The sequence below is a fragment of the Fistularia commersonii genome, chromosome 7 (assembly GCF_037954325.1).
Source record: "Fistularia commersonii isolate RoL2024-O1a breed Wild chromosome 7, RoL_Fcom_v1.0, whole genome shotgun sequence".
In the NCBI taxonomy this organism is placed as follows: Eukaryota; Metazoa; Chordata; class Actinopteri; order Syngnathiformes; family Fistulariidae; genus Fistularia; species Fistularia commersonii.
The window spans coordinates 6,658,943-6,684,826 of record NC_141290.1 but is presented as its reverse complement, the minus strand read 5'-3'; the positions used below and the strand labels follow the sequence as shown (position 1 = coordinate 6,684,826).

Genomic DNA, 25,884 nt, shown 5'->3' with positions numbered 1-25,884 from the left:
CAGACAAGGGGAACAAAAAAAAAAAAAAATAGAAGAAGAAGAATCAGGGAGGAAAAAAAGTTAATGTCCCATCCCCGGTGTGCCCACGGGCAGATGGCGCTCCTCCAGGTGACAACACACACACTTCGTCAAAAGGGGGATCTGCTGTTTCACACAAACCACGTCATTACCCCCCGAGCTGGTGAGAAGAACGAACCCGGGGCCCGTTATTTCCAGAGTGTGCTCCCGTTGGCGTTTGCCGAGGGAATAATTAACAGCACGCCGACGGGAGGGGTTAGACCGTGAATGTGTATGAACGTGTGAAAGCGTGAGGAGTGTGTGAGAAGATGATATACACTCAGCTCTAGTCTGAGCAAGTACCGTGAAGATGTTTGTCATACCAGAACAAGGAGCGTGTCTGGACTGGGATGAGACGCCGCCGCTCGCCGGAGGTGGGGGAGGTGGGGGTGGTCTGTACCTCACCAGAGAGCTAAGAGAAAAAAAAACCTCGCCATCTCCGCGCAGCAGCAGTGGCAGAGACTTGAGAGCACTTATTAGAGCAAAGATGAAATAATTGCAAAGGGGGGGAAAAAGGAGGGAGGTGATATCAAAATAATATACCGTTCAGAAGCAAAAGGAATTATCAAGCCAAGAGAGTGGAGTACAAGGGCTTTGTGTGATGGAGACACAGAACGGCGGGCCGGTGCTGATACTCCGAACCCGCTTCTGATAATTAAAACCCTGATTATTGGGCTGAACGGCCCGACGAGCGAGGCTGAGGCGCTGGCGAAAGCACATCCACAGAGTGAACTCCTCTGAGGACGTCCCCTCGCCCCCCCCCCGTTTCTAGCAGGGATGTCAGGAAGTCCGATGATATGTAAACAAACACACACAGACAGGAGGGAAAAAAAAGGGGACACTGGTTTGCATACTTGACAATCCCCAGCACTTTAATTTGTTTTTCCCTGATAAATGTCAAGACGGATTATTGTATGATTGAGACGGAGTGAAGGCAAAGACGGCAAGGTATGAAGGGGTTTGACGTAAAATACACAAACATAGTTACATGATGGGTTATATAAACACACACACACACATATATACACACACAGACACACATATACATACATACACATAGATATATGTGTGTGTGTATATACATATATATGTATGTGTGTGTATGTGTGTATATATACACATACACACACACACATATATATACATATACAGATAGACAGACATATATATATATATATATACATATACAGATACAGACAGACATATATATATATATATATAAATAAACACACACACACATATACAGGACTGTCTCAGAAAATTAGAATATTGTGATAAAGTTCTTTATCTTCCGTGATGCAATTAAAAAATAATTACTTTTTCATGATATTCTAATATTTTGAGATAGGATTTTTGAGTTTTCTTAAGATATAAGCCATAATCAGCAATATTAAAATCTAATAAATCTAATAAAAGGCTTGCAATATTTCAGTTTATTTGTAATGAATCCAGAATGTATAACATTTTTGTTTTTGTAATTGCATTACAGAAGATAAGGAACTTTATCACAACATTCTAATTTTCTGAGACAGTCCTGTACATCAGACACACACATAAGTTGTGCGTCTATAGATAAACACACATGCACACACACATCTATATATGTATGTATATATATACATATATATACACACACACACACACACATCCACATTCTCTCTCTTACACACACACAGCTACATATATATATATGTATATATATATATATATATATATATATATATATATATATATATATACATAAATAAAATACATGTTTTGAGGGCAGAACCATGGCTAATGTTTCTACCCTGAGAATGAGAGGGTGAATGGTTGTGTGTCTCTAAATGTTGCCCAGAGTGAACCTGCCTCTCGCCCAAAGACACCCGGGTTAGTCTCCAGCCCCGAGTGCGGGATAAGCGGGATTGATGATGCACAAATGAATAAATAAATATAACTTCTACATTTCCATGCTAAAGGGAAGCCCATACGATTGTGTCAAAATAGGAATTGTATCACGGCACTCTTCTTGGAAATCCATCGCCGAAGAGCACACGTGTGTTCAATTTCAAACCCAGCTATTAGCATATCACATTTAAATTGAAATTCCGATATTATCACACGAATGGAATCCGCCGACGTCCATCCGGATAAGCGCGCCGAGAAGTGGATGCGCCGACAAAAAGTTTTTGCAAACTTCTCCACGATTGTTCCCGCGGAGGGGGTGCGGGGACAAAAGGGGGGACCTTGGCTCGGCGGCGGCCGGGTCGAGGCGTATCGCGGAAGAGGTTGACGACAGCGCACTTAATGGAAGTGACAGTCAGCAGATACGAGCCGGTACCCCGAGACCGCAATCGCTCCCGCTACCTATTCATCTGGCAGGCCCGGGAAAGACAAAGAAAAGAGGGGGGAGAAAAAAAAAAACAGCCACTCTCTCTGCAGACTGATTACATACAATGTACTGGAAGGTTCTGAGAGGGGCTGAATAGACGGGAGGCGCCGCTCGCACCTGCTTTTAGATAGCGCGGTTATCTACAGAGGAAAAGGGGTAGCAAAACGACAAAGGGGAAGTTTACCGCCACCGTTTTATCTGGAAGAGCGTTTCACTGGTGTGTGTGTGTGTTGGGGGGTACTATTCAGGGGTGTAATAAGAGGGGGAAAAAAACTATTCCGACGCACAAATACTCTTCGCCCTTGGCTCAAAGTCGTGGCTGGCGCTGACGGGTCGGCCCCGGCCCCCGGGACCAGACGCTAACAAGCCTGCTAGCTCTGTGCTAGCTTGACATGCGGAGAATCCGGTCTTTGCAAGAACACTGAGACGGCTGGCAGTAGGCAGCCTGAAAGGTGTTGTTGTCCTTGACCCTGTCAGATGGAGCAAAGACCCGCGGCGAGGAAGGGTATTAGACGGCGTATCCTGCAGGTGTGGAATTGCAAAGAATGAGGGGGCTTATCGGCGAGGGGACTCCGCCCCCCCACAGACGCGGCACCCAAGAGGCCTCATGGAGTTGACTAATCAGAGGACTCGGCCACTGACCTCTCCACAGGCTCCGTACCTTCTAATGAGATCCAGACGTTGGATTTGTCCAGGCGCCTAAAGGGAGAATGCATAAGCTCACAAACACACACACACACTTGGCAACGGTAGCCACACCCTCTCGGATCCACACACTGCTGTGGACACAGACGAGGCAGATACACAAAATAATGAACACTCTTATCCAAACACACACACACACACACATATGCGCAGAGGGGGGGCAATGGGGTGGGGCCCTGTCTGAGAGCTACCTGAAGCCAACTAATCATCCGGCCGCTGGAGGAGCGAGCCCACAACACCCACCTTTTTTTTTTTTTTTTTTTTTTTTTTTTGGCAGAAGGGGGGCAGATTCGCTGATAGAATTGAATTATTGATCAGCCAACAGACTCGGGTCATGAGGAATTCATAGATCTACGCCTGGACCTTCGGGCTCCCTCAGGCTATGGGCAAGAATGTGGACTCGCTGCCGCTGTTAGTGTTTGCGCGGCCGGTTGAAGTTCGAATTATTTTCCCGTGGAAAGCGGCGGATCAATGGGGCCGGGCCAAGCACACAAAAGGTGGGGGGGGGGTTCCTCGCCTCTGGGGTCTCTCGGGCGGTCGCGCTTAGACAAGAGCCTGCGATGTTAGCCGAAACGCGCCGCTACTTTAGCGGACGCTCGTTTCCGTCGTTTTTCAGGGCTTAGCTGTGCTCTAAATACCCGGCAGGTTGAAGGTCTGCGCAACAGAAGGACATATCTGTAGCTATTACGTGCTTCATTAGTCATGAGATGAAAAAAAAATGCAGAGTCATGGAAGAGGGGAAAGTCAGATGGCTTTAAAAACGAGAAGTCTGACTCAACATCATCCGCAATCTGCAAAATCTCAGAGATAAAAAAGGCATTTGCTTATAACCTGCATGAAAACACTCGAGGACTCACAAAGGATTACGGCTACATGACACTATCTCTGCAACCCTTATAAAAAAAAAAAATGTAATATTTCCCTTTCGCGCGGATTATTTTTAAAGTTTTGAATCCAAAAAGACAGACCATCCTGTATTTCCCAACAAGGCTGGGTAGAAAAAAAAATACGCGTGCATTTCACAAACCTTTCATACACACTTCCATCAGATCTTGTCGCACGTCAAAAGCCGAGCGTTCAATAATTCCGTTGATCAGGATCTTGTTCTGTTAACATCCTGTGTGCGAGGCAGATGTGGGGTTTTAGAGCGCCGCACAGGAGGAGGAGGAGGTCGGTTTTGTTTTCAGCTCTGAAGGTGGAAAGACAAGGAGGCACCCGGTGGGACTGAGCAATGAGTTCATCTTTCCCATTACCCAGAAGAGGAGACAAACTCCGTATGACTAATTAAACGACAGGCTCGGAGGAACGCGCAACGACATCCTGCAGAAAACGGAGGGGGCGGGGGGGGGGAACCCAGTTAAAAATATAAAACACACTGGCAAAAAGAAGAAGAAGAGGAGGAGGAGGTGGTGGTGAGGCTGTCAGCCGAGTGCAGATCTGGAGCAGCCTCCTAAATGGAGGTCTGGGGAGGTGGATAAATGGCTGCTCTGGCCCGGTCACGCTACCAGTCAGCGCGAATCCACCAATAACGCGGCCTCTTTCACCCCACTTTGCTTCAATCGTTCATCGGACGGCCGCGCTTCTTTGCTAAACGCGGATCTCCTTCGGCAGCGCGTTTTCTGTAAACACTCTGAGGAAAACCCGGGCTCGTCGCGAGGTCTCCAGCAGGACGTGGCCGCGACTGCAAAACCTCCCGAGCAACAGGCTCGGGAGGTTTTCCTGCGGGGCCTCGTAAATATTTGGGCCGTCTCGCTGCCGCTGCTTTCCGAAGGCCTATCATTTCGGGCGCGGGGAGGAATTTGAAAAGCACGCTGTCACAGGACCAAACAAATAACATTAAAAATGCCGACGGCGCTGGATTTTCCATCACATGCTCGGCGAACAAGATCGGGGGGAAGAGGAAGACCTCCGATTGTGTCGGCGGTTTGGCCGACGCAAACGCTTTTTCTGAAAGTTTAAACTGGAAACGAGGCGACGGTGAGACGAAGAGCTGCGGCGACACCTCTGCTGATCTGCATTTGGGAGGACGGCCTCGGGTCAAGGTGGCGTGACTAACATCCACCCGGACTGCAGCAACAGCGGGAGAGGAAATGCAAAAGGAAGTCGCGGGTTCGCATGAAGCCCAAGACATCACCACTTCCTATTGGTGCCTGGATTCACTACATAACTGCACATTTATTTTTATTTTTTTTTCTTCCTCCCCCCCCCCACACCAGCTGCACTAAACACCTAATTCCTCCGCTGGGATCGATCAAACCTCTCCGCCGCCATCACTGTTTTCCCACTTGATACATTAGCAACCGCAATTTTTATTTTCATTTTAATTTACGGAAGCGATCAGCGGCGACCTCTGCCGCCGGCGCATCCGTTTACAGATAAGTAACGGACCCGGTGACATTTAAATTCGGATCTCTGTAACGCCGGACAATCGCCGCGTGAAGTGATTTTAATGGGTCTCTCCTGGATGACGGGCGTCTGAAAGGCCACCGTGTCCGCCTCATTTGACAGGAACAGAATATCATACTGATATATTTATATATTTCCTTGATAATAAACTTAAGTAAAAGGCAGAAAGTGTTACCCACATATCGCGCGATCCCATCTTGAGAAGTAAAGTCGGCAGAGAACGATCGTCTTCCGGCCAGGTTTTTCCCTCAAAGAAATTAGGATTTTCGGTATCTACGGGATATTTTCGGCAACGGCGGTGGCAGATGGGATCAAACTCCAGCTGTAATATTTCTCGTATTTTCTTCAGGGTGGATTTTTGCACCAATTAAGTAAAAAAAAAAAGGCGAGCCTCCTGGAACGGAACAGCTAGCAGGTTTACTTTTGGCGGGAGGAAAAAGAAATCGGGCCGGTTCCCCGACTGAGGGTTAGATCTTAGCGTCGACTCGTTTCCTGTTTTCGAACGTTGTTTTTCGAGCGGCAGGAAAAAATGATCAACCTCCTTCCAATTTTTCTATTTTTTATTTCTGATTACGGCGGCGGCGGGCCTTGAGCGATCCGAAACAACCGAGCGCGAAGCCGCTCACTTTTCCCCCTGCCGTCGAGCTGCCAAGCGCTGGGTTTGGACACACACACACACACACACACACAGACACACTCGCGAAGGGATTTTGCAACACTCTTGACAATTAACACGGCGTGGTCTCCCAATTGCTAAATGTTGCCATGGCTACCCCAAAGACACTCCAGGAGAAGCTCCGAGGTTCATTAGCCGCCTCTGTCAAAATAATAAATAACTTTTTCGCCCCAACCTCAAAACACACACACATATCTACGAGGTTTTGACATAATTCTAGATGTTTTTTAATCCATAAATCAAGCGGCGAAGATCCTTGAACGCACGACTTAATCGTCAAAAGGCAATATGGAAATGGCGGCACGGACGTTTCATTTTTTCCCCCCTTTTCTTTGCAATAACTCCTTCATGCCGCGAGAGGATGCGGCCGAGTGTAAATGTATATTTCAGAGGAGAATCCATTTATAATAGAGTCCTATGGCGCAATGTTCTGCAGGTGAATTAGTTTCCGTCCGCTCTACGAGGCGACACACACACACGTGGATCACACACACACACACCCTTTGCTCTTAGGTTGGTGTGACCTTCATCCAGCTGCTGCCAGGCCACCGGCTCCTCGTGCATCTGTCACCCACCGGTTCCGGCTGAGGTTACCGACCGCGCACGTGAAATATTTAGAAATAAATAAATGATTAATTGCATTTTGAAGGGGGCGGGGGGAGCTAGCAGAAAGCAGCTGGGTGTCATATTAGGCGGTAAAGCAGGAGGCGATAATTAAAAGCGATCCCGGCCGGGGGGAAATCGGTCAGTTCGGTCACGACACGCACTGACGGGGGGGGTGAATGGCGTCCGCCGGTACTTCAGACGGGGATTAAAATGGCCAAAACGAACAAAAGAGCGGGCGCCGTTCCCCGTTTGACGCGGCATTCCCAATGTGCACGCAATTAATACAAACGTCAACACGGCTTCAGTATTTCCGACACTCGCGCCAAATATCACCGCATTTCAGCGGCAGAGCATCGCGGGGCGCGCTCTCAGGCGAGCAATTAAGGCGTCTCGCTACCCCCAAACACCGAGCGTTTATCTCGAGGAGCGTGTTCGCAACACTTATCGCATCCCTGTTGTTAAGAGAATTAAAAAAAAAATGAATAAAAAGACGAGCGGCGACCGTTTGGCGCGACGGTGCGTTCAAGTACCTCTCAGAGGTAAAAGGGCAACCCGCTGACCACGGCGGTCAGTCGAGTGGTTCGGAAGACAGGCTGAACGGGATCAGCCCTCGACAGCAGTGGATATAAAGCCGTGAAAAGAGGAGTGTTTGCCCTGCACATAGTCTGCTGCTGGCGGGGGGGCGGTGTGTGAAGTACAAACACTGCTGCGTCATAACCAAATGGCTGAGTAAGACCAGGAAGCAGATTGGGGTTCAGGACAAGGGCACGGGACGTCCAAGGGCAGAGGGAAAAGGGAAAAACCCGGCGCCGATAAGATCCCCGAACGCGGCGCAGCATGACATCCCTTCATCATGGGATAATCCTCAGACATGAAAAGGCCGGCCCGTCTCCAATCTGAAGGAAATCTCCACTCCCCGGATTATTCTGCCCGCTAACGCCGGGATGACGCGTCCTTCACGCGTCGGTTCGATGTTTACCCCAGATAAGGGGCGCCGGGAGAGCGCCACACCTGCTTTATGGCCAATAAACTCCAAGCGGCTCTTGAGACCACATCCGAGGGCCGTGCTTCGGAAGTCCAAGCCGGATCAGATATGGAAGACGTTTAAGGCAAAGGTCTCCGACCGCCTGTATCGTTGGCTACGGGTCGCAAACAAAAAATACAGTTGTTTAAAAGTAGGCGTATTTTACTGTCATTGGTTTATCCCGTTTGCCTTGCAGCGAACAGCTAGCTAACAACATCACGGAACCCTCAAAACTACTTGCGAGTTGGCATTTTCTGCAAGAACGGTGACAAAAACAAGGTACGGTAGTGGCCTAGACACGAAATTGGCCTGGAGCCTCAACGTCTACCATCAACCACCCCAGATGGGATCATCTAATTGCTAGGAAAGAAGCTCAGGGCTCCCACTGGTTCTGCATTATAGACAGCAGTTTAAAACTAGATATATTTCAGGTGTTCAGCATTGGTTTTCCAGTATGCTTTGCCGCAAAGCTCTAGCTACGGACACCACAGAACGCTCGAAACTGATTATTTAATCGAAGTGATTTTTTTTTTAGCTACCCACTGTCATGAAAGAATTATGAGGTGCAAAAAAAAGTTTGATGGGTTGGTTCTTTTTCGCCTGAATGCCCGGTTGCCTTGTAGCTCCGACACCGTTGCTCGTCCTGCTCCTGTCCGTGGGAGGCCCCGGATTAGGTTTTTATGCCATTCCAAAATGAAAGACACACACGTCTGCAATCCCGCGAGGAGGAGGAGGGAACTCTTTGACCTTTGACCCCCGTTCGCCAGAGCTACTTCACTGGACTTGTAGTTTCATTTCTTAACAAACAAGCAAGATAATGCCTGCTCTATGTATCTCCTCTCTACCCGGTTGGGTAACAGAGCGCAGGCTTGTGCCCTCCACCCCCCCCACCCCGACCCCGGCGCCTAGAACTTGCCCCGGATGAGAAACGCCTCCTATTCGATGAAGAAACGCGGCGCACTTGTCTTCTTCAACCCGACCGGGGAACATGGCGAAAACATTTATCACCGCTCTCCGCCGTCGCAGATAAGGTGTCTCTATTTATTCCGAGCGGGGGGAAGATAAACCCTGAAAGAGGCATTGTGGGGGCAACGTGAGGGGGGCGGCAGTAGTACAAGGGCACAGCTTGGCTTTCAATCGCTTGTGTGTATCCGCGCGAGCAGATGGCATCGACTGGAAACACGTCCCCGCTCTGTCAGGACACCGGAGGCTGACCCCCTGCTCTAATCCACCCCTCCAACCGGCAGCCACGAGTCCCCCCCCCCCCATGCTAATCCATCCCACTGCGCGTCTATTAGTGCAAAAAAAAAAAAAAGTATTTAAAAGGGAATAATCCCCGGGAGAATGCGGGAGCACCCTGGGTACGGTAGGTCCCCGGCTGCAGGGGGTGGAAGGGCAAGACAGTTCGGAGACAACAAGGCAGATATACAGGGAGGGGGCATGAATGGTGCTTCTGTCTGCTTGTTTTCTACAAGAGAAGACAAGGAGGGGTGAAAGGGAAAACAAACCGGGAGGAAATGTTCACTACTACTTGTGTCTGCCCAGCTGTTGATGCAAGGCAACTTGTGCACACAGTGCTCCGACATACGAGTCTGGGGAGGCGGGCAACCGCTGGAGTCAACGGCGGGACAAGTTTGTGAACCCTGGTGAGGCGTTCAAGTGTTGCGGGACACGCCGGCTCTCCCCCTAAACACACACACGCAAAACTTGGAATTGTCCCGAAAAGAAACACTTACCGGTAAAAAATACATATTATTATTTGACTTCGGTGTCGCTGGGACGCGGCGTTAACGGCCGGTGTGGAAACTTGGCTCCCACGAATTCGAGTAAAATAAGAAAAAGAAAAGCACGAAGGTTGGAAAAATTCCCACGCAAAACAGTCAGAAGCACTTTTGTTTGCGTGAGCAGGAGGGGGGGGGGGGAGGACGCTTTCCCGGAACTCACCTTGGGAGGAGGAACAGTCGTCGTCCACGGAGTCCGCCCTCCTTCCTTTCGCGTCCACGCGTGGAAAACAAGAATCCAAAAAAAAACAAAAACAAAAAAAAAAAACTAGTCCGTAAAGCAAAGTTCACATGTTACTTCTCTCGCTTAATCCCGCGGGGGGTTTTCCGTGGGGTTCCTCCGTGGAGAGAAGAGGAAGAAGGCACTGCGCGGCGCTGCACGGCTCGGCCGGCGGGTTTGCGTGGATCCTTCCGGCGTGGGCGACGAAGCAGAGGACGAAGGAAAGAGAGACTCCGGGTGAAATCTCAAGAGACTTTCTCCACGCCCAGGTGCGCGGTCACATGGTACGCGTCCAGGTGTGTGTGTGCGTACACGCCTCCCACTATCAAGATCCACGGAACACACCTGTTGGGGGCGGAGGTGAAGAAGAAGAAGGAGGAGGAGGAGGAGGAGAAGGAGGAGGAAGGGGTCCGGCGGACGCGTCGCCTCGGCTCGGCTGCCCGGTTGCGTTTCGTCGGTGGAGAACCGGGGAATGCGGAGCGGGAGGAGGAAGAGGAGGGAGGAGTGGAAGAAGAAGAGGAGGAGGAGGAAGAGGGGGAGGTCGATCGGAGAGAGTGGCTACGGAAAGGAACGATCCCCTCCGCCGCCGGCGGAGCCACCCGTGGATCCAGCAGGGGTGTGTGTGTGTGTGTGGGGACCGGAACTAGTTGCGTCGTCGGGAGCGGCGCCGCGGCACAGGGGGGCGGATCCGGGTCATACCAGGGAAAGGGAGGGAAGGAAGGAAGGAAGGAAAGGAAGCGAGGGAAGAAAGGAACGGTTGGCTTCGGTTTTTGTAAACACGCAGATTCCACGCACGCATCTGTGTGTGTGGGGTTGTGGGTTTGAAACCCCTTCCGAAAGTCTCCCGTTGTGTTTGCGCACAAAGCGACGTTTTGTGGCTCCAGGGGGAGCAAAAAAAAGGAGAAAATAAATCACGAGTGTAACCACAATCCTGATCCTGCACACAGAGGACTATTGTGGGAGCCCCGTCTCTGCACCGCAACGCACCTCCAGACTGTAGATGTCTGTCTGACCTTTGACCCGACACCGACCAAAATCGATGTTTCCCATTGAAATCAATGTAAACCCCGTTGATCCCTTCTCCAGACCCAAAAACATCCTGCTTTATGGGTTCATGTGTGGCCAAAATACAGAAAGGATTTACAGATAATCTCAATTATCACTGTTTGTGGTGTTCTTTCTCTTCTTGTCAGCGCTTTTACTCTGCATTTCCTTCAGTAAATCAGCCCTCTCACTTTCACTAACGCTAACTCCAGCTAGCTAACTAGCTTAACTTTTCTACTTCTTTCCTTTGTTAACGTCTGTAGTGCAACTTAGTTCTTCAGGGTTTTACAGATCTGTAACATCTCACCTTTAGCTATTAGTTCCTTTTTCATATCAACTGGAATTCTTCTTAACTTCAAAAGCACCATAGCTTTTTGGGAACCATGATGAGGGTAAGCTTACTGAAAAAAGCGTTATAACGAGAGAACGCAACGAAGAAAACAACCCGGAGCGGCACGCGCGATTGTGGATGCGCCACAACACCGAAAACTCAAGTTTGTTTGCCTGTGTGTTCGCAGTTCCGTTGAAAATGGGATCGAAAACTGTCCGCAGGCAGATTTGTTGGTGATCAGGGGCGCTGGTAAGCCCAGGTTCTACTATATACATAAACATTTATAAAGAAACCATTTGCAATGGACAAGTTCCTCCGGCGATGTCATATTCATGAAATATACCATTAAGACTACTCATATTAATCCCGGCCCGGGGCGAGGATTTAATCTGGGTATCGGCTACCGGAGGTGTCCTGGAGGGGGGTCTCCAAGGGACGTCCTTGTCTTCAAATAGAATAAAACAAAATATTAAAACCCTCTGCAATTAATTCATTGGATTGGTGACAAATTACAGAGTCACTCTGGGGGAATGGGGGCGCGGCTGCAGGTTCGAGAACGATCGATCGGTATCTGGTAGCTGAAAGCGGTGAATCACACACACACACACACACACACACACACACACACGTAGACGCTGATAAGAATGCAACTTTGCCCCTCTTTGTTGTCTGGAGGGTTGTCACGTTGCAATGCATGGATGTGCAAATCAGGCACCCCTGGAGAACAACACTCCGGTGTGTGTGAGTGTGTGTGTGTGTGTGTGTGTTTGGGGGGGGTAACTGCTGACACAGGCACCGTGCAGGACGACAGCAGACGGAGAGGTGGCCTTCACAGGTCCTCAAGTTGACGGATGAGATCGAGTAGAAAGTAGGGCGAGCCGGATGAGTGTCGGGTAAACACACACACTCAGACACAGTCAAACAGCAGGGAATGTGGAGTGGGTTGGTCCAGGACCGAGTTCCTCGCGTCCACACCAGTTTGTCCAAGGAGTAATGGGACTGCCGGGGGCCGGGACGGACCGGCCCAAGGGATGTTTGTCGGTGGGTGGATCCGCCAAAGTGGAGTGGACGTCCGCGGCGTGGTGCCAGACCTCCATGCCGCGCAGAGAATAGCTACCCGGACCCGTGTCACACCAAACCACTCCGCACCAGAAGAGATCACGCATTCTGAAGACGTCTGACGACGACCTGCTTCACAATTCATAACCCCCACCACACACACACACACACACACACACACACACACACACACACTATGGGGCAGACTGACCGGGTTCAGGGCCCATGCCGTTTGCAGCGTGGGTACACTGCCCCCTAGTGGTCAGTCCTGGTACAGCAACAACTGCTCTACTTTTATGAGGTTCAAATTTTTAAAATATGCAATTTGATGTTTTGGCTTAAATCATATGTTAGTATTAGTCAGTGTTGTTTGCCAGGTACCGCTAAACCACAGCAATTTTGCTCGCCGTATTGTAGCGTGTGTTGGGGAGACTGACCGGAGGCTACGATGACCTTTGGGAGCCTCTCATAGTTCTGTGTTAGAGAACTCTGGTTGGAATAGTTGCACAATATTGCTGTTGATGTGTGACACTAACCTGCACCCTAAGTCGTCGTAACGGGAGGTGCACCCTTAGTTTAACTGTTGACATTGTGTGACGTAGCCCTTGTTTAAGGAAGGTTAATTGAGCTGATTTTCCTTTTGTCATTGTGCAAAACCACATATGGTCCCTGAACTTGTACTGTATATCTGTAGCAAAATTGATCATTCTCTCTTAAACTCTTCAATCTTAGCTTCCTGTTGTATAAAAGCTGTGTAAAATGTGCATTTCACAGGCAATACAAACGATTCCAGAATGCCTGATATCTGACAATCCCTATGATAATAGTGATAAAAGAAATACATGTGCATCCAGGTGACCATGAGATTCGAGATGTTCTAATATTATGTTCATAGCATCTCAATGCCTTCACCTTGAGCGGGTCATGTCTTCTCTAACCTTGAAAAAAAACAAAAAATTTCTATCGATACACTCAAACATAAGCAGCAGCTCTACACTTACATACATACATACATGTATGATGCTTATGTGGTTCTGCAGATGAAGCTTTTCTCTGTGAACACATGACATTCTGACTGATGTTTTAATCAGATGATATTTTATAATTTTAAACGTTATTGGCTGCAATGCAAATCTCTCGACAGGAAAGCTGTATTTGTGTGTATTTAAGGCGATTACAAAGGAAACTAACCCAGTAAACTAGTCTTCACTTTGATATATTCTATGAGAAGGTTTTTGTCTCTATGTTTTAATGTTCCTACGAGTGCAGGAACCCCCGAGGTGCAGACCTGGCAGATGGAGACGGCGTGCAGGTGCAGAAAAGTGTCATTACGGCTGGGCAGCAAAGGTGTGAAGGCAGGCTCCCTGTTATTTAGAGCCTTATTTGAATAGTTTCTTGATGTGGCAAAGGGGTTCTCTGGCACGCAGGGGGCGGAACCTGCTGTGGATACCTCGCACAGATTTCCTGCAGAAGTGTATCCGTTACAGGAAGACACTGGGTTTGGCGTGAAATGGACAGGCAGGCTTATGTTCCTGTCCCGCCGTAGTCTGGGAATAGCGACGTGGCAGCAGCGTGTGGGCTGGTGAGAACAGCCTGCAAGCATGTGTGTGTCTGAGTGTGTGTGGTAAAAGTGAGAAAGGCACAATATTTTAATTTGAATACATGCACTCCAGTCGCGCCGCCATTTTACTAGCATCGCCGCCTCGCCTTGACCTCCAGGGTGCGGTGAACCGGCCGGCCCCATGAGCTGCCTCCCCTCTTCTCTCATTGGACGGATGGGCTGTCACTCAACCCAGTAGCGATGGCGCGGTCCTGCTCGTTCTCCTCCCGGGACAATCTAATCACGACCCAGCCCACGTTGTCCAGGTGGCCCCACTCTGGGAGACCCGTAAATGTCCTTAACCAGGATGATGTGATGTGTTCCAGATTACCCCCCCGGCCCCCGTGTGCTCACACACACACACATGCACACACACACACACGCAAACTGCGTTGATGTCAATTTGCCTCTAATCAGATGCAGAGGTCATATGTCCTGGATGGGGGGCTGCAGATGTGAGATAAGGGGACAAAGCTGCAATGATCAGCCTAAAACTACCCACACAAACACACACACACCCAGGACTGGTCCAGTCTAAACCTGGGAGCGTCTCAGCGCACATAGTGGCCGTGACCCCTATGTGACTGGGATTTTCTTTTCCAAGCCCGGTGATTGATAGCTGAGAGACGAAACCCGGTCTCGGAGGCGTAGGAGACCCAGAGATGCCCCCCTCCCACCTCCCACCCCCCAACGTGGATAGGCTGGAATTATCTGGGCCGTCCGTCCGCCCTGGCTGAGGCAGCCAAGCCATCTGTTACTCTCCATTTTCGTCTTTCTGCCTCGAGTGGGGGCAGCCAGCAGCAGCAGGGGGTGGGAGGGGTGGTAGTTATAAAATAATTATACTTTTTTTTTTTTTTTTTTTTGTACTGTAATTGTAGTCTGACCTTTTAAAATAGGATCTCACAGATGGGGGGTGGGGGGGGGGTTGTTTATCTAATTTTCATCATTTTGGTTCTTAATTTTGCGATGTAATAACATTACATAATAATATTGACCGAAAGGTTTTACAAGGGGGGAGATGCAATCATAACATAGTAAATCAAGGTGTAATTTATAAAATGATATTCTTAAAGAAATTCAAAAGCATAATTTGAAATATTAAGAAGTCCTGTCAATATTACTTCACAGTACATTCGGGGTATTATTATTATTATTATTATTATTATTATTATTATCATTATTATTATTATCATTATTATTATTATTATTATTTTACTTCGGTTTGCTTTTTCTTTTTCTTTTATTTCGCCTTGTTTCTGGTTTGCTCTGCACACACAAACACACACACAAAGCTGCAGCGGGCAGACAGGTAACAGTTGGGAGACAGGTGTTGGTGAAGGCCTCTGAACCCTCGCGACCTTCCAGAATTCCAACCCGGGCGTGAATGATCATCTGGTGAAGTGAACTCTGTGCATGTGACGCGTTCCCTGGGTTGAGAACAGAGAAATTTGTTTTTTTTTTCTCCTCCATGCGAGGATGAAACAGTGGCTGGCGGGATTCATTTGAGATTAGCGGGTGTAATCCCCTTATCTGCGTACTTACCTGTCCCACACAGTGATCCCGGCCTTCCTCTACCAGCCTCGCCGGCCCCGACATCCTGGCGGGAGCAAATCCTCGTCTAATGTGTCAGCCCGGGCGGGTTTAATACCTGGCACGCCAGCGCTTATCTGCCGAGCACCAAAAAGTACCTGCATTATCCCGCTAAAGCTTCACAACAAGTGAAGAGGCTTCTAATATCCACGCTGTCATTCTGCGCCTTTGCCTTGGACCGTCCACGTGAGGAAGACAAACTTGTGGCGTCCCAACAAACAAAAGCCCCTAAACGTACTCGACGTGGCTCAGGGCAGATTCTATTATTAGACATCCAGTTTACTTTTTAACATAATGAGGCAAATTACAGTTACCACTATGAAGTGAAATGCTGCATAATTTGTTTTGTTGTGTTTGTCAGCAAAAATCAACAAAATAAAGAATCTATGACTGAACGAATGGTCGTTATCGGCATGATGTGTGAATGAGAGGGTGAATATATGTGGCCCTGTGATGAGTCCAGGGTGAAGAGCCTCACATCCAATCACAGTTGGGATAGGTGGTATCGATGATGAATGAATGAATAGTCAAACAGCTGATTTTCTGAAGGTGATGTTATCAAAACAGTCATTCACACACTGCTGGAAAAAACTGTGAATTATTATACCTTCCTGAGCATCATTTAGAGACAGGTAAACAGAAGTCTGGTACATGTAATTGAAGTGATAAAATTAGCACACACAGACACACAGGGAACTAATGTTAGCACAGCATATGAGGCCTGTATCTGTGAGAGTGCATCATCTTTGTCTCCTGTTGAACACATAACTCAATTTTACATCTGTGTGGTTCACAAGGCAACTTTGCTGTCATGTTTAGAGTCAACTTGACTTGCTATTATTATTCTTAGTATTATTTTTGCCCCAAAGTTCCCCTCTTTGGCAGATATTTAATCTCTGCAGCAAGAAAGCAAGACAAGTTTTGACTATGTCTATCTAGAGGTTCTGCAATCATGTGCAAGCCCTTGCGTGGTTGTGCACCCTGGAAACTGTGAACATTCAAGGAAATTACTTTCTTTCCCAGAACTACAGCCCAGTTTAACGGATAATTCGTGGAAATGTGATTATTTTAATTGTATCTTTGCAGCGCAACTTCATTATCAGCGGCGCCTGCAAAAACCAGACTATTTCTTGTTACCTTTTACCTTGCTCTAATTTTTAACACTACCTCTGCAACTTCAAAGTTTGGCCCGACGTAAAAAAAAAAAAACTTTACAAAGCTTTAAAATGAAATATATTTGTCCAAACGAATGCGGTTGCAAGAATGAGATCGAGGATTCAGCCTCAACAGCGCCATCCTTTGGGATTTCTGTGAAATTGCATCACGTTGCTGCCGCCATGACTGTTTGGGGCGGAAGTAAATCTGCAGGGGTCACTTACGCAAACCATCTGTTACTGAACTATACTTCATATTCTCCAAAGTTTAAGTTTTATTCAAATATTTGGACATGAGTGTCCATCAAAAGAGTTGTAATTTACAAAATAAACAAAATGTTTAGGGACCTTCCTAAATAATAATGCTTCACGGAGTTTCAGTGTAATGACGTCAAGTAGTCGCGAGCATACGGAAGTAAGTCTGTACGATTCGCTTAAACCTTATATAAAATGTTAGAATGTTTGTGTTGTTTTTCGTTCCTTTAGCCACGCGTAAACTCCATCGTTAATACGGCATAATGGTAAAATTGTGGTTATCTTGCCGTTTTCTCCGGCAAATGTTCAAATTCCCGTTTATTTGTAAGTCAGAAACGCATACAACGCAGGCACAGGAAGGTTCTGGGTCGTCCGTCGAAATAGCGCGGTCTGGCGGTGCTGGAGTCGAACAACATCGTATTCTGCATTTACAGGGGTAAATCTTACTAGTTAATTACTGAACGATAATAATAATTTCATTATTACGTACGAGGATGCGACCGTTGAGGTTTTTGTGTTTAATTATACACGTGTTCGACGATACTGATGTTAGCTAAACAGAACACCTTAAGTCCGTGTAGCTCGTCGACGAAAATTTTATTCCCGAACAACAAAGTTTTGTCGCTGTCTATACATAGCATGCAATGTTTAATTTTGCATAAACTTTTTTTTTAGTTTGGTAAATCGAATCTCAGCGAATCTCAATGTCTCTGAGTCCCATGATGCAGCGCGGCCACAGTGCTCAACGAAATGCATCGATATAGTTAACATTGGCCATAAAACGATGTAGGGGTTCAAGGCGAGTCGTGTTGTAAGTAAAGGCCGTGATTGTCGTACTTTTCCTAAAGAAATATAATAAAAACATTAACCATGATAGAAAATGGGGGGCAGGGGAAACTATATCCACATCGGTACGTAATTAACGTTAGCTTTGCGCAGTGGCAGTATCGTAGCCTATGAGGTTTATCCGAGGCGCGATTATTGCTAGTTGAAAACTTTACCCAATACCCCGCCTTGACGACTTGAAATATAGTCGGCTATGGCAATTTTTGACGGTCTCTACGGAGACTGATATCATGTTGATAATCAAACCATAATATCGTGGAATACCATTCGTAAAATTGATTGAAAATATTACGGTTTGTGTAGGTCTAACAAGTGCGCATGCGTCATACCCCGGAATCAAATTGTACATGTGCGCTGTGTCCACCGGCGAAATCGCAATTTGACCGATAACAAAGTATAAGCATTTCCATAATTATTCTATAAACCGTTTAACCTTTAAGAGCATCAGGATGCCTCTGCTAATGGCACATTTGTACCTGACATGGGAAACACATTGGAAGTTTTTGTAACGTCCTCCAAACACATGCGCGGTCCATTGTGGACCTCACTCGCGCATGCGCAATATTTACATCCCGGCTTTATGAGTATTTTATTTATAAAATATAACATTAAACACACTTTCTTGCCTAAATAGACTTAATGACGTACAAGTGACAACAGATAAGAATATCAATACATACGAAATTAAAACCGTGCGTTGTGATTTACGCATGTGCGGCGTTTACGTCCAGATATATGGCAAAACAAAGAAGACGTACTCATCACACTGGTGACATTGAAAACAGATATGTGGGCATCAAATCAACTTTTAAACGCCTTTAACGATGTAGACATGAACGTATTTTAGCGCTTTCTCGCTCGGAGTGCAGAGTTAGCCCCGCGAGTGAAAGGAGGAGGCTTTTGAACCAGGATCCTCCCGGTGTCAAGATTGCGTCAGCTTTGCGCAGTGGCAGTATCGTAGCCTATGAGGTTTATCCGAGGCGCGATTATTGCTAGTTGAAAACTTTACCCAATACCCCGCCTTGACGACTTGAAATATAGTCGGCTATGGCAATTTTTGACAGTCTCTACGGAGACTGATATTGATGTAAAAAAATAAACATTATCGGAGCAGTGAATGCGAGTTACTGAGGTCTGTAATACCCACTCCTGACATTTGTAGAATAAGTACAGTGGAATAATGCGTGTCGATGATGATGGCGGCGTTACCTACAATGTGCTTGGTGTTGGATAAACAACTTAAATAAACCTGATCAATATGTACATTGGCCTGCAACTGTTCCTTAATGTGACCTTCACATTTTATTATATGCCAAGTCAGACGGACAACGAGAAATACGACTGCAGAGACTGGTATTGATTTCCAACAACAGCAACATCATTTCATTTGCTAAGAACAAGAATATGAATAAAATGTTTTTTTTTAACCTATGTATCATCCATTTTAATTGAATAATAGTACTGTCCTCCATCAACAGTGTCCTCTGCTGGTGTGTCAGTGTGATAACATAGCTCAGCTACAGAAACTTCTTTGCACATAGCTCTATTGCAGTTTGTGAATACTGTAAAGTATTAACTGTGATTGGCGTGTGTCTGCTTTGTTTGCAACTAGTCTGTCTAGTTGAGACACATAGTTTTAAACATGTGCTGAATACTGGTGATATAGTGTGGTACTGATTTCTAACTGGGTCCAGTCCTCCAGTGGCTGTGGAATGTTCTCAGCAAACCTTTTTCGAGTTATGCAACATACAAGGGACTCTGGCCCTGTCAGCTGTGCCCCATCATTGTGCATTGGTGAAACTGACTGGTGGTGATCATTACTATTGGTAAACCTTACTCAAAACCCTGTTTGGCCAAGCCAAGTACTGTAGTAGCTAAATAAATTGTGAAACTGAAATAAAGACTCCCAGTCAGTGCAACCTTGAATGCCGAGATGGTTGTACCTGCAGCCACTCCATGCTGGACTCATGACATGTTGTTGGGTTGTCATACAGCTATAGATCATATGTTGGAATATATCTGGCCACTAACACTTTTTAAAAAAGGTCCTCTTGCAGAAATGTGTCTGTCGAAGCGCTGGTGACAATTGCTAGCAGTAGCTTTTTAAATCGATGCCTTTCTGCATGATTTACATTCTTGATATGCATCCAGATATGAATAAAGAAGGCATCAACTTGTGCATAAAATTCTTCTAGCCTATTCCTCATATCATCCTCTCTCATTCCAAGTACCTTAATATCATTTCTCACTACGTCCATAAATCTTCTCTGTTTCTGTTAGTGCCAGCATACAGTAATCTGCAACCCCTCCCAGGGAGGAGAAAGGGAGTTGCCTCCTGGGGGAAACAGGTCCTGGATAGTCAAGCTAACTGCCTGACTGGTAGACTGGTAGGTGTTTGGACGAATAACAAGATACTCCTATACATTTATTGGCATTATACTTACGCCTAGGTATTATAAGAATTGCTAAATCACCCAAGGAAGTACCTATTGAGACAACAGTGTTATATAATACCAATTTGGCATGGATATCACACAGAAGCACCTCCAGGTGCAGTTATACTGCTCTGCAAGTTACAGTGGGTTGTAATATAGCCACACAGGTGACTATGGCAGAACTTACTTTCAAACACTCCCTTTGGTGGACTAAATACACCAATACACCATTTTGTGTAATTAATACCTCGACCTTGCCACTGCGCCTCAGGTGTGCCTCTGGTCTTTTTTGATATTAAAACCATGTTGACCTTTCAAGACCATAGACCGAATGACGTCGTGATACTCAAATTTTGTACGCCAACCGTATGTCACATCCGTTTGTATCAGCAAAAACAAAACAATGATAACCGGCATTGGATGATGAGCACACCATTAAAAATTACCCACGTTACATGTCAAGGGATAAGTGATGCGAGCAGGAATGCACTCTCTTTGCCTGTCTGTGTTCCAATTCCCTGGACAACACGTTATCATACATATCTGATGAAAAGGCTGTTCATCAAAAGCTCTTGTGCAGCTGAAAGAGGTGTTGTGAACTGTTCTACTCACACTGACCTCCATTTGTGGTGCAGTGAGAGATGATTATTAGTTACCAAAATTTTTGGAGTATTGTTAATATACCAACCTTTGTTCCACCAGCTTGGCTGGAAAATAACAACAAACGTGTGGAACATCGTTTCAAGAAATGGGTATTTAAGATGTCAAGATTTAGCAATAATTATATTTTAGATGAGTCTGAGCACTAACCCTGTCACACAGTCTTGTTACAATATTCACACACAAAATACCAAGAAAGTCCCCTTTTGTGATATAATAAAGTTTATTTGGTAGTCCAAGATGCCGGTGTTGTTGAGGTCTGTGTGTGTGAGTGTGTGTGTCGAAGGACTACAAAAATGGCGACAGACATGATTAAACTACCAAAATGGCGGTCTGAATACAGAACGATCAAAATGATGGCGGTCATAGTCCGAAGGCTACCCCTGGTGCTACCACCTGACCGGAGCTGGAGGGCACAAGGGAATGGATGAAACGCCGATAGATAACATCCTTGTGAAGGTGCGTTGGTGTTAAGGAAACCAAGGAAAGTAGAGAGAGTTAGATGTGCAGCAAGTTAACAAGGAAACAATAGCACAACACAGATCGATAACTCATGCTTGTCCAAGTGCGAAATCTTGTAGTGAGCTGATCATTGTCTTAAGGGGTTTATTTCTGGTCCTGGGTGTGTATTGACAGCCTGTTTCTATTGAATGTCTTCTTTGTCCTCTGTACTGTGTTTCTCTGACTTCTTGTGACCGTGTATTGAGTGTGTGCTGTGGAGAACCGTCAGTCACTGAGTGGTGCAGGAGAGAGAGACTTCTGGTCTTGTGAGTTGTTCCTCAGCTTTGCGCAGTGGCAGTATCGTTGCTTATGAGGTGTATCCGAGGCGCGATTATTGCTAATTGAAAACTTTACCCAATACCCCGCCTGGTTGACTTGAGATGCAGTCGGCTGTGGCAATTTTTGATTGTCTCTGTGGAGACTGGTGTTGTGTTTGAAAGTAAATGCACAATGAGAAATACAATACCTGCGTGTGTTGTGGGAGTTCCCCCTGTGGTTGTCCACGAAGTTTCAGACTTCTTTTGAATAATTGTTATCTGCGCACAAGTATGCAATCAGTGATTGACATTTTTACCACAAAATGACCATAACCGTGCCTAAACATGTCAAGTACCAGCTTGTCTTTAAACAGCATCTTTTATGAGGCTTGCCGTTTGTTTCCCAAAAATGGTGCTGTCTGATATTGATCCGAGTCCAATCCTGCATCGGTTGTGCAATGTCCATGAAGAACCGTTAGTCAAAGAGTTTTGCAGCTTATGAAGTTTCCGGCCCTGCCCTCGGCAGCGTTGTCTGTTTGTGGACCTAGAGGTGGTGCATGGGCAGGGTGCTGCAAGATGAGCTGTGGTATGATGAATGCATTGAGTAGAAGGGTAGTACATTTGACTCACGCAGGACATGTATGCAAGATGTCAGACAGAGGTGAGGTGTGCTGTAGGTGTGATACCGTGACATTGAAGAAATGTCAGGAAAGCAGAGCTCGTGGTAGCATTCATGCAGACATCGTGCTTCTCTTTGGGAGTGACGAGGATGGATAGGATCAGGAATGAGTCAGTCAGAGGGACAGTGCATGTTTGATGTTTCGGAGGTAAGGTCAAAGTAGCCGGACTGAGATGGCTTGGGCATGTACGGAGGAGGGATAGTTAATATATCGGTAGAACGCCGGGATTGGAGGTGCCTGGCGGGTGATCTAGAGGAACACCAAAGAGAAGAGTTATGGACGTAGTGGAAGAGGACATGAAGTGAGTTGGAGCAAGAGAAGAGGATCAAGAGAATAGGGTTCGATGGCAGAGATTGATTCGCTGCGGCGAGTACTGAAGGAAAAGAAGAGGAAGAGTCGCTGCTGATGATGTTTATCTTCGGCGCTAGTATACCCAATGCCCTGCCCGGCCAACTTTTATTGTAGTTGGGTCTTTGCAATTTTTGACCGTCTCTGTGGAGACCGATGTTGTGTGAAAAACCAAAATCAGGCAACATCAATTGATCCAGATATGACATGTGGTTACTCGTATACAGATGCACAGGCATTGTTGACAGCGTGTCGAGCTTGGCTTGAGCTACATTTGTGTTTGCTTCAATGAGTTCACCACTGTTTCAATGCAGAGAAAAGTGAAACAGACTTGTATATCTATGTATCTCCACTTTAAGTGCACATGTTTGGCACTTCTATGGTAGGAGTGCAAGAAGGAGAGCTGAGGTACTGGTCTAGTGGCAATACAGAGTATTAAACAAATCATTGAGATACACAGAAGTGTAGGACAGGCAAATATGCATATGACTTTTCTATCACAATGTACTCCACGGAGCAGTACTTGTACTTCCACTGTTGAGAGTACCTGAATCTGGATAAGCAACTCACAGCTTCATGTGTTGAAGGACAGGTTCTGGTGTCACAGTGTTTTCTCCTGTCAGACACCAGTATCCTCACTCTCTTCTCTTTGCGGATTCAATCATTCAGTGATACCGAATGCAAAAGTGATGATTCCTGTCATCGACTGAACTTGAGACTTTGATGTTTTTAAGGGATTTATTTCTGGTCCTGGGCGTGTATTGACAGCCTGTTTCTGTTGAATATCTTCTTTGTCCTCCGTACTGTGTTTCTCTGACTTCTTGTGACCGTGTATTGAGTGTGTGCTGTGGAGAACCGTCAGTCACTGAGTGGTGCAGCAGAGAGGGACTTCTGGTCTTGTGAGTTGTTTCTCAGCTTTGCGCAGTGGCATTATCGTTGCTTATGAGGTGTATCCGAGGCGCGATTATTGCTAGTTGAAAACTTTACCCAATACCCCGCCTGGTCGACTTGAGATACAGTCAGCTGTGGCAATTTTTGATTGTCTCTGCGGAGACTGGTGTTGTGTTTGAAAGTAAATGCACAATGAGAAATACAATACCTGCGTGTGTTGTGGGAGTTCTCCCTGTGGTTGTCCACGAAGTTTCAGACTTCTTTTGAATAATTGTTATCTGCGCACAAGTATGCAATTAGTGATTGACATTTTTACCACAAAATGACCATAACCGTGCCTAAACATGTCAAGTACCGGCTTGTCTTTAAACAGCATCTTTTATGAGGCTTGCTGTTTGTATCCCAAAAATGGTGCTGTCTGATATTGTTCCGAGTCCAATCCTGCATCGGTTGTGCAATGTCCATGAAGAACCGTTAGTCAAAGAGTTTTGCAGCTTATGAAGTTTCCGGCCCTGCCCTCGGCAGCGTTGTCTGTTTGTGGACCTAGAGGTGGTGCATGGGCAGGGTGCTGCAAGATGAGCTGTGGTATGATGAATGCCTTGAGTAGAAGGGTAGTACATTTGACTCACGCAGGACATGTATGCAAGATGTCAGACAGAGGTGAGGTGTGCTGTAGGTGTGATACCGTGACATTGAAGAAATGTCAGGAAAGCAGAGCTCGTGGTAGCATTCATGCAGACATCGTGCTTCTCTTTGGGAGTGACGAGGATGGATAGGATCAGGAATGAGTCTGTCAGAGGGACAGTGCATGTTTGATGTTTCGGAGGTAAGGTCAAAGTAGCCGGACTGAGATGGCTTGGGCATGTACGGAGGAGGGATAGTTAATATATCGGTAGGACGCCGGGATTGGAGGTGCCTGGCGGGTGATCTAGAGGAACACCAAAGAGAAGAGTTATGGACGTAGTGGAAGAGGACATGAAGTGAGTTGGAGCAAGAGAAGAGGATCAAGAGAATAGGGTTCGATGGCAGAGATTGATTCGCTGCGGCGAGTACTGAAGGAAAAGAAGAGGAAGAGTCGCTGCTGATGATGTTTATCTTCGGCGCTAGTATACCCAATGCCCTGCCCGGCCAACTTTTATTGTAGTTGGGTCTTTGCAATTTTTGACCGTCTCTGTGGAGACCGATGTTGTGTGAAAAACCAAAATCAGGCAACATCAATTGATCCAGATATGACATGTGGTTACTCGTATACAGATGCACAGGCATTGTTGACAGCGTGTCGAGCTTGGCTTGAGCTACATTTGTGTTTGCTTCAATGAGTTCACCACTGTTTCAATGCAGAGAAAAGTGAAACAGACTTGTATATCTATGTATCTCCACTTTAAGTGCACATGTTTGGCACTTCTATGGTAGGAGTGCAAGAAGGAGAGCTGAGGTACTGGTCTAGTGGCAATACAGAGTATTAAACAAATCATTGAGATACACAGAAGTGTAGGACAGGCAAATATGCATATGACTTTTCTATCACAATGTACTCCACGGAGCAGTACTTGTACTTCCACTGTTGAGAGTACCTGAATCTGGATAAGCAACTCACAGCTTCATGTGTTGAAGGACAGGTTCTGGTGTCACAGTGTTTTCTCCTGTCAGACACCAGTATCCTCACTCTCTTCTCTTTGCGGATTCAATCATTCAGTGATACCGAATGCAAAAGTGATGATTCCTGTCATCGACTGAACTTGAGACTTTGATGTTTTTAAGGGATTTATTTCTGGTCCTGGGCGTGTATTGACAGCCTGTTTCTGTTGAATATCTTCTTTGTCCTCCGTACTGTGTTTCTCTGACTTCTTGTGACCGTGTATTGAGTGTGTGCTGTGGAGAACCGTCAGTCACTGAGTGGTGCAGCAGAGAGGGACTTCTGGTCTTGTGAGTTGTTTCTCAGCTTTGCGCAGTGGCATTATCGTTGCTTATGAGGTGTATCCGAGGCGCGATTATTGCTAGTTGAAAACTTTACCCAATACCCCGCCTGGTCGACTTGAGATACAGTCAGCTGTGGCAATTTTTGATTGTCTCTGCGGAGACTGGTGTTGTGTTTGAAAGTAAATGCACAATGAGAAATACAATACCTGCGTGTGTTGTGGGAGTTCTCCCTGTGGTTGTCCACGAAGTTTCAGACTTCTTTTGAATAATTGTTATCTGCGCACAAGTATGCAATTAGTGATTGACATTTTTACCACAAAATGACCATAACCGTGCCTAAACATGTCAAGTACCGGCTTGTCTTTAAACAGCATCTTTTATGAGGCTTGCCGTTTGTATCCCAAAAATGGTGCTGTCTGATATTGTTCCGAGTCCAATCCTGCATCGGTTGTGCAATGTCCATGAAG

The 25,884-nt window shown here is 46.5% G+C and overlaps 1 protein-coding gene and 5 non-coding genes across 7 annotated transcripts in view; 5 read left to right on the top strand and 1 right to left on the bottom strand.

The window, feature by feature from the left end:
- Positions 1-9,914, bottom strand: part of plxnb2b (plexin b2b) — a 101,018-nt gene extending 91,104 nt beyond the window's left edge. The window contains exon 1 of one of the 2 annotated variants that reach the window (XM_086149420.1): positions 9,790-9,914. The gene's annotated coding sequence lies outside the window, so the exon portion shown is untranslated. The remainder of the gene's footprint in view (positions 1-9,789) is intronic. The other variant, XM_086149421.1, reaches the window with a different exon arrangement.
- Positions 9,915-17,806: 7,892 nt separating this feature from the next.
- On the top strand, positions 17,807-17,947 carry LOC147232533 (U4 spliceosomal RNA). Its single transcript, XR_015106428.1, has one exon. It is a non-coding gene; the product is annotated as a U4 spliceosomal RNA (small nuclear RNA).
- Positions 17,948-18,660: 713 nt separating this feature from the next.
- On the top strand, positions 18,661-18,801 carry LOC147232532 (U4 spliceosomal RNA). Its single transcript, XR_015106427.1, has one exon. It is a non-coding gene; the product is annotated as a U4 spliceosomal RNA (small nuclear RNA).
- Positions 18,802-21,601: 2,800 nt separating this feature from the next.
- On the top strand, positions 21,602-21,742 carry LOC147232531 (U4 spliceosomal RNA). The gene has a single exon (XR_015106430.1). It is a non-coding gene; the product is annotated as a U4 spliceosomal RNA (small nuclear RNA).
- Positions 21,743-23,519: 1,777 nt separating this feature from the next.
- LOC147232530 (U4 spliceosomal RNA) lies at positions 23,520-23,660 on the top strand. Its single transcript, XR_015106437.1, has one exon. It is a non-coding gene; the product is annotated as a U4 spliceosomal RNA (small nuclear RNA).
- A 1,777-nt stretch (positions 23,661-25,437) lies between these two features.
- Positions 25,438-25,578, top strand: LOC147232529 (U4 spliceosomal RNA). Its single transcript, XR_015106436.1, has one exon. It is a non-coding gene; the product is annotated as a U4 spliceosomal RNA (small nuclear RNA).
- Positions 25,579-25,884: the final 306 nt, after the last annotated feature.